General features: G+C 31.4%; 1 protein-coding gene across 7 annotated transcripts in view; it reads left to right on the top strand.

Annotated features, from left to right (window-relative positions):
• Window positions 1-1,551: 1,551 nt before the first annotated feature.
• LOC144978869 (uncharacterized) overlaps window positions 1,552-9,764 on the top strand; it is a 27,065-nt gene continuing 18,852 nt past the window's right edge. Inside the window, exons 1-2 of one of the 7 annotated variants that reach the window (XM_078925495.1) lie at window positions 3,140-3,270; window positions 6,255-6,570. The gene's annotated coding sequence lies outside the window, so the exon portion shown is untranslated. Of the gene's footprint in view, window positions 1,587-1,865; window positions 2,525-3,139; window positions 3,271-6,254; window positions 6,571-9,764 lie in introns of those variants that run through there. The other 6 variants (XM_078925479.1, XM_078925503.1, XM_078925458.1 and 3 more) reach the window with 6 other exon arrangements.

The following is a 9,764-nucleotide window of genomic DNA, read 5'->3' as shown; positions in this document are numbered from 1 at the left end:
CAGTATCAAATGCTTTGGAAAAGTCGAGGATGCCGATGTCTGCCTGAGTGTTGGCATTCTGGAGTCTCAACAAGTCGTTTACAGTTATTAGGAGTTGGCTTTCACACGAGTATCCTTTGCGAAACCCGTGGTTCAGGTCAGTTAGGATGTCATTGTTCTCAAAGTGGATCATCATGTTCTTACAGATTATATGTTCTAATAGTTTGGATATTACACTTTGAGAACAATGAACAAATATTTCAGTAGAGTTGTGCGCCGTATCAATTTTTTTATTGACTCAAATAAGCACAATGTTAGCCACAAGGCTATATTTTTTAAAGAAAGGATACTGGGGATGTAGGAACTTTCGGAATGTCTCCCCTTTACTTAACTTATGGAAAAACAAACACCCTAGCACCTTTCATAACACGTATGACTAACCTCTCGAGCTAACCCTAATAGTAAAAAAACAACTCTCGGACTTCTTTGCACTACTTTTCAATACTTAACAAATCACATTGGCGGCCGAAAATCAAAACAATGGTCAAATTAGGAAATTTTAAACTTTCACAAATCTATCAAGGTGTGTTCTAGAGTTTTTAAAATGCCTGACAAAATATCAACGGTGAAAATACAAATTTAAAGAATACTGGGGATGTAGGAGCTTTCGGAATGTCTCCCCTTTACTTAACTTATGGAAAAACAAACACCCTAGCACCTTTAATAACACTTATGACTAACCTCTCGAGCTAACCCTAATAGTAAAAAAAGAATCAAAATGGCGACTGAAATACCTTCATGTGATCAAGTGAATAATATCACTATGAATGCCACGATTTGCTGAAAAATGCCAACACACACACACACACACACACACACACACACACATGTATACACCACACACAACACACACACACAAACATACACACATACACACACACACACACACACACACACAAACATACACGCAATTAGAACAAAACTGATCACCGCTAAATCAACAACACAACGGAAGTAATAATAATACTTGATGTCATAAATAGATGACGCAAACTGACAACTTTTTACAGTGACGAAATTGGTTGATTTTGGGACTATGATATCTGTGTGACTCAACGAACATTCAAACTGACTTTAAATTATAAAAGGAAATCAAGTTATCTGTTTATCTATCTGTAAAAAATACATTTCTAATTTTCAAATCTTTCAGTAGAGTTGTGCACCGTATCCATTTTTTAATTGACTCAAATAAACACAATGTTCTCCACAATGCTATATTTTTTTAAGAAAGGATTTTTATAAATTTTGAGTCAGGAAGAGGTAGATGAACAAAAGGTTTCGTTCTTGATCACCGTAAAGTTTATAATAGATTTCATACTAAATAAAACAGTTTTCCGACTTTCGTAATTTCCAATGTATTTTCATAATATGACAGTTATTATCATTATTAACCTTTTTAATTTAATTTAATTTTTTATTTTTTTTTTGGTTGTACTTCTTTTTTCTTTTTCTTTTCTCCTCGTTGACGCGACATCACGGTCGACATTGACACAAACCAAATTTGGGATTGGCAGATGCCAAAAAGCCTTGACTACGTGATAACAGGGGTGGGCACTGTCGATTTGTTTTATAAATAATAACAATAATAATGATAATAATGATAATAATAATAATAATAATAATAATAATAATAATAATAATATAATAATAATAATAATAATAATAATAATAATAATAATAATAATAATATAATAATAATAATATATAATAATAATAATAATAATAATATAATAATAATAATAATAATAATAATAATATAATAATAATAATAATAAATAAATAATAATAATAATAATAATAATAATAATAAATAATAATAATAATCTAAAATAGGAGAATTTTAAGGGGTGTCATATTGTTAGTAGTGTTTGGCCACCTGAATTATATTTTATCTCTTTGATGTCTAAATTGGCCACAATAAACCCTGGCCATCTGGTAGCACACGAGTCGTACTTTCATTTCTGGGAAAGAATAAGGATACCGATATTATCTACTATGCTCATGTAAACACGTAATAATGCTGTTATACCCATTTCAGTTGATATTATTTTCGAGCAATTCTAGCCAACGGATTAATATTAAGTATGTTTGGATTCTACATATCTTTGTCCTATCTATCAGACGATTAAAAGTAATCGAAAAGTTAACGGCAACAGGTCTTTATTATTATTATTATTATTATGTCGAATTATTTAAAGGCTCTAGACTCTAGACCTAGATCCTGTTTACATTTGTATCCGTGTTGGAGATTAATCCTACGTGGAGGGTAACACATTCATTTATGAAGGAAGGTTGTGTCTATTATTACTTTATTGCAAAGTTTTGATACTTCTTAGAGACCCTAGAGTACAATATGGATTTAAATAATTTTTAAGTTCCATAAAACCCCAGCCCCAGGCCAAGGAACCAATCATTTTAGGTAAGTTGGTGGACACTGGACGTTTTCTGTGTTATGGACCATCTATCTATCAATCGGCTTCAGGATGTATTATTATTATTATTATTATTATTATTATTATTATTATTATTATTATTATTATTATTATTATTATTATATGCGGAGTAGTAGAAATAGTAGTATCTAGATCTAGATAGATCTAGTAGATCTAGATAGTAGTAGCAGTAGTAGTTCTAGTAGTAGTAGTTGTAGCTAGTGATAGCAATAGTAGTTGTAGAAGTAGTAGTGGTAGTGTTACTAACACTGTTAGAAGTTAATTATTATTATTTATTATTTATTATTATTATTATTATTATTATTATTATTATTATTATTATTATTATTATTATTATTGTTATTATTATTTATTAGTAGTAGTAGTAGTTATTAGTGTTGGTGTTTTTGTTGTTGTTGTTGTAGTAATAATGGTTATAGTAGTAGTAGTATTAGTAGTAGTAGTAATAGTAGTAGTAGCCTATTAGTAGTAGTAGTAGTAGTAGTAGTAGTAGTAGTAGTAGTAGTAGTAGTAGTAGTAGTAGTAGTAGTAGTAGTAGTAGTGGCATTAGTAGTATTAGCATTAGTAATAGAATTAGCAGTTGCAGTAGTATTAGCATTGAGTAATAGTAGTAGTGATTTTGTAACTGTATTTATTTACGTTAAATGACCAATAAAATGGACAATTTGAGAGACTGACGCAGTTTGAAATATATAATTCATCAAATAACATGATACCACAGGGTGTGTGATCCATCGCTCAATTCAGTATTATTTCGGGTTGAACCAGATATCAAAAGGTGATTTTGAAGTTCAGATGATCACAGAAATGTGATAATTTAAGAACTCTTTTAAAACACATAATATTCGTTTTTCTCAATTAGAAAATGTTGGCACAAGTGTTTTATTCTGTGCTATAACTTTAATATTCACTTGATAAACCGTTCCGACATAATATTATATGCCAACTACATGCTCAGAAAGGACTTGGGATCATCTTTGATAATAAATTATGTTTGATGAACGTGATTGTATAAATAAAGCGAACAAGCTTGTAGGAATTATATACTGAAGCTTTAGCTATTTTGATTTAAAAACATTTGTCCAACTTTATAAGTCTCTCATAAGACCTTGTCTAAAGTATGGAAATAGTATTTGGAGTCCCTTATATAAAGGTCAGTCTGTTAACATTGAGAATATACCAAGACGTGCTATGAGACTTTTACCTGATATTCAACATCAATCCTATTTAGAAAGATTAAAATATCTAAATTTGCCTTCACTAATATATAAGAGGTGATCTATAGACTCATGCATGGTTCTTACAATATAGATTTTATAATGATTTTTTAAATTATTCGCATGTTACAACTACTCGGGGAGATAGGTTTAAGCTATTTGTTGAAAGATGTAATTTGTCTATATAAGGAAAAATATTCTAATTCAAAGGACTGTGAAAATTTGGAATAATCTAAAGTTTAGGACAACAAATTCGAATTCAATTAATAATTAAAAGAATGTTATTGATAAAGATCTAACCAACATATTTGATTTTGATGAATAATGTAACATGACATTGGATATTATTGTATTTTGTTATATCAATTATTTGAAACTCTCGAATATACATGTTGGACATGTCAAAATGAATGTAAATAGGGCAAATTATACTACGAATATTGAATATGACACTTATTTATTTTTAGATATTTAATTCTAAATATTATCAATTAATTGACATTGAATACTAATTATATAATTGATAAATTATATCTATGCATAAAAGTTACAAAGAGCATTTAAAGGTTTTTAGAACCTAATAGCTCTTAAATGATACAATACGATAATACCATTTTGAGTTGACGGAGCACATATGACATTATAATACATATGAAATGATGATATCATAAATGACATTAGGTTTCCCTACTACAGTTATAGAGCAAATAGTTACACTTGGTGCTTATTCCAAAGGACTGTGTAATGCAAATGGCCAGTTTCTTACTGATTTTTGCTGCTAACATAAATTATTCATATATAATAGTGCCTTTAAACATCCTTCCCACCATATTAAATCTGGCAGAGAATTAACAACAATATCCCCTCAAGGAGACCGCTTGAGTCCAATTCTATTCACAATATACCTCGAATTGGCCATGAAAGATCTAAGACCAAAATTACCACCAATAAAGAAGATCACATGTGAATTGATATACACAGATGATGCAGACCTAATCTTTGAATCAGAGCATCAATCGAAAATATACACACCAATAATATCAACTACTCTAGAAGCATGGAATCTAAAAGTGAATCGATCCAAAACAGAATATACAAAAATCAACAGAAATTTAAATGAATGGAAAAGTGTACAATTTGATCTATGAAAATGAATATCAGAAAACGAAAGCAGCTGGCCACCAATGCATTCAATCAACTCCAAAATTTATGGAATAGAAATAACATAATCAGTGAACATAAACGAATACAGATTTACGAGGCACTGATTATTCCGATATTGACATATAATTGTGGAACCTGGGGCCTCACAAAAAAGAACTTATAAAGTCTCGATTCATACCACCACAAACAATTACTACTACTAATAGTTACACAAATTTACACACATAAACTCTTTCTCTCTCTCTCATAATTTTTCTTCTTCGGATTGAAAAGTAAAACAAATATTAAGGGGTGGTTTTGGTGTTTTCTAAATAAATTTAATTGCCTATATTAGATGGTTTACATCATTCTGTAACGTCACCATAGGTTAAAAATCAATGATTTGGGTGGGAAAAAAATACATTGTCTGTTTTGATACTCGTTTCGCAAATAGATTTGGGGGCTGGAATCAAAAATTATAACAATCTTGTGGCAAATTTTCTGCAAAAACTATTGAACTTCCATATTCTTCCCTCTTATCAACGTTGTAGCATACTGTGTCACCATAGAGATTTTACAGCTTTAGCTTATCAGATTTTTATTAGAACATTACAATTACGATTCAAAATTTTATGACAAAATTAATGTTAGAAATTTATAATCTGGATTCTAAGTCATTATACACACACCCTTTTAAAAAAATCTCTCTATGGTGACATAATACATTATTTCTGTGATAACTGTGGAAATTTTAAGACAATTTTATGGAATAGGTTTTGAGTAATATTCGACACAGTTTCCTATACCCCTAGAAAAATGACAAATTGAGAAAATGTATTATTGTTATTATTATTATTATTATTATTATTATTATATTATTATTATTATTATTATTATTATTATTATTATTATTATTATTATTATTATCATTATCTTTATCATTAATAATTTAAGTATTATTTTTAGTCATTATTTTATTACTGCTACAATTATATCATTATAATTTTCATTTTCATTTTTCTAATCATTATTATGAGTAATGTTCACAGTGGTGGCAACAATAATAACCTTATTATCAATAATATATTCTTTATTACCGATTTTTCATGATTATTATTATTATTATTTTTATTATTAAATTTTTTTATTATTTATTTATTTATTTATTTATTTTAAAAAAATTATAATTATTATTCTCACGATACTATTATCGTTGTCATTATTTCATTATTGTTATCGCTATCCAATCTATTGCTGTCCATATCAATCTCAGCGTCGCCTATTAAGATGACATCATTAGTGCTTTTATCACCAGAAATGTGATAGCAAAATTCACTAACCAGTGTATTATTTATTTATTTATGTTTGATTATATTTACTTTTTCTAATATCTCTTAATTAGGCAGTGATGGTAATCTTCCGTGGAATTCCGGGATTTGGGATTTGCTCAGAAATTTTCCTCTGGTCAAGCTCAGGTCAAGTTGCGGATCCGTGAAAGAATTAGACTCCTTCCGCACTAGGACAAAACTGTCCCAGGACAAATTTGTCCTGTCCCACTGGAGAAAACTTCTATTCAAAAGGGCTTCCGCACTAGGACAGGACTGTCCCAGGACACACCTCGCGAATGCATTAGTTTGTTTTTTACTAGATTCAAAAGTTTATTTGTAGGCAATTGCCAATATAACTCATACAAGAATATATTTTCATCAACAAATCAAGTAAATAAAATCAATAATAAAGCAAGGCAAACAATGATAGCAATAATGATAATAATAGCAATAATAATAATAATAATAATAATAATAATAATAATAATAATAATAATAATAATAATAATAATCATCATCATCATCATAATAATATTATTATTATTATTATATTATTATTATTATTATTATTATTATTATTATTATTTATGATTATTACTATTATTATTATTATTATTATTATTATTATTATTATTATTATTATTATTATTATTATTATTATTATATTATTATTATTATTTTTTTATTTATTATGGTGATAATAATAATGTAAAATCTTCTAATTAATGGATTAGTTATTTAATAGGTTGAATTATAAATTAATAATTTTTTAAAAAGTCCTTGGTACAACTCAAAATTCACATTTTATGAATCAACATAAGATACGACATGACGATAATGATTTTTTACACTGTACAATGAGATTTGTTCACATAAGATTTATATAATCATGAAATATTCTTATAGCAAGAGTAATATTATTGCTACTACTACTACTACTACTACTACTACTACTACTACTACTACTACTACTACTACTACTACTACTACTACTACTACTATTACTACTACTACTATCACTACTACCACTACTACTACTACTACTACTACTACTACTACTACTACTACCACTACTACTACTATTACGACTACTACATCTACAACAACAACAACAACTACTACTACTACGTGTGGCCTTGAGTAAGTCACCTCGCCCTAGCTCAATTTGCGGCGCTGCATTGCGGCTGACGCCTGGGTTATTCCAGTCTTCCCTTGGAATAGACCCTCTGGACTCAGAGGTTCTGTGTTCGATTCCGACCGAAGCCAATTTGTACTTTCTAGAGCAAGAAAATTTACTCCAATCATTCACTCCATTCAGGTGTAAAAGGGTACCTGTCAAGCTGGGATAGTAATCTGCAATAGACTAGCGTCCTGTTCAAAGGTTGTCAAACAAATACGTTAATTGTCCGCTTCACACTATTGAAACCGGGATAACTCCTGCACCATTGGCAACAAGGCTCTAAAGGACTTAATTTGTCTTACAATGAGCCCAAGTGGCTCAGAAGGACTTTCTTAAAAATATTTTCATTGAGAACTCCCGAAATAAATAACGATAAGATAATTGATCCCACAAGTTACCGAATAGATGTGCGACCGGTTTTCGACACGTTACTGCTGTGTCGCAAAGTGACACTTCTTAAGTTATATTTGTAAACATACATTATTAAATTCCCGAAAATGTTTATGTTGCTATGAATTCTGTACGTGGTTTCATCACATAGAATTATTTTTTGAATTTTTCTTGCTTTTTTATATTCAGAATTGAAATAAATAAATAAATAAATTATAACTGTGAAATTGATTGTAAGCTTCAGTTTAATATACGAAAATAGATAATATGGACGTTTCGGGTTTCCCCTTCATCAACAAAACAGGATGAATGAAACACTACAGACGAATGAGATAATGTGGTAGTGGCGTTGTTAAGATGCATAAACAAAAACATTGATGGGCAGGAAATTGTATGTTACTTTGTGAGGAAGCACGAATTAAAATAGAGCAATATCAATTTATAAAAGGTGCGTAATTAATTAAGTCAAAAGAGGGGAAGCGGGGAGGAACTGTGTAATGCAGTATAGAAAGTGAAATAAAATAAAGTGTGGACTATTGTTGGAAAATAAATACAATGGAATTGGAAATAAATATAAAATATAAGGGATGTAAGTATTAATGTACTAGTGGCATTAGCAGCAGCAGAAGCAACAGTAGTACTCGTAGTAGTAGTAGTAGTAGTAGTAGTAGTAGTAGTAATAGTAGTGGTAGTGGTAGTGGTAGTAGTAGTAGTAGTAGTAGTAGTAGTAGTAGTAGTAGTAGTAGTAGTAGTAGTAGTGGTAGTAGTAGTAGTCATAGTAGTAGTAGTAGTAGTAGGGATGCAGAAAATAAAGACAGGCATTGCAACTTTGACACGGCGCCGCCAAGTCTGGGACTTTTTTGTCCTAGTGCGGAAGGCTGCTATATTTTTCTACTATCACAAACGATATGAACACGGGACTGGGACAGTCCTGTCCCGTTGATTTTGTAGCATTTCACAATGGCTTGGGACACAACGGGACTGTTTTGTCCCGTCCCAGTAAGTGCAGTAGGTCTCTCTAAATTATATATGTTACAGATTTGGGACAGGACTGTCCCAGGATAGTCCTGTCCTAGTGCGGAAGGGGTGTTACCTTCATGTCTTGTGTCATATTTTTCACACCTGTGCTCAGATTAATTTAATTTAGGTGACACTCTCATTTTTATGTTGTCAGTCTAGACAAACTGGCGCCAGATGTCAAAAGTGAGACAAGGCAATAGATGATGGAAAAATAAGGGGGTGAGGGGAGGGGTTAACTACGTCTAGATTTTATTTGTAAGTAGGCCAAGAGTGGTAGTACGGTTATAGCTCCGTTTAAGTTGATAATTATTATAACTTCCCCCTAATTAGAAAGAAAGCCACATCAATTATACTCTCTCCCTCCCCCTCCTCTCTCTCTCTCTCTCTCTCTCTCTCTCTCTCTCACTCTCTCTCTCCCTCTCTCTGTGTCTTTCCCCTCTCTCTCTCTCTCTCTCTCTCTCTCTCTCTCTCTCTCTCTCTCTCTCTCTCTCTCTTTCTCTCTCTCTCTTTCTGTTACTCTTCCCACACACATTTTTTTCTCTTTGTTACTCTATCACTCCCCCTCTCTCTCCCTCTCTGTCTCTCTCACTCACTCACTTTCTCTTTTCCTCCCCCTTCCCCCCCCCCCTCCCCCCTCTCTCTCTCTCTCTCTCTCTCCTCCCCTCCCCTCCTCTCTCTCTCCCTCTCTCTCTCTCTCTCTCTCTCTCTCTCTCTCTCTCTCTCTCTCTCTCTCTCTCTCTCTCTCTCTCTCTCTCTCTCTCTCTCTCTCTCTCTCTCTCTCTCTCTCTCTCCATTTCACTTTGTCCATTTATATCATTGCTATGATATAAAAGCCACCCTATCTACCTCTCCCTTACTCCTATCCCATTTTAAAACTTCTTTGTAGTATCTTTTACTGTATAATACATATTACTGGTCCATTCTCCCCCTCCCCCCTCCACATCTCCTCAACCCTCATTCCATACTTTTCACACACACATACACACATACGCAC

This window comes from Berghia stephanieae, chromosome 1 (genome assembly GCF_034508935.2).
Source record: "Berghia stephanieae isolate SIO BIC M18660-M18661 chromosome 1, UCSD_Bste_1.3, whole genome shotgun sequence".
NCBI lineage: Eukaryota > Metazoa > Mollusca > Gastropoda > Nudibranchia > Aeolidiidae > Berghia > Berghia stephanieae.
Note: the sequence above shows the minus strand (reverse complement) of the source record. Positions and strands in the feature narration are given on the sequence as shown.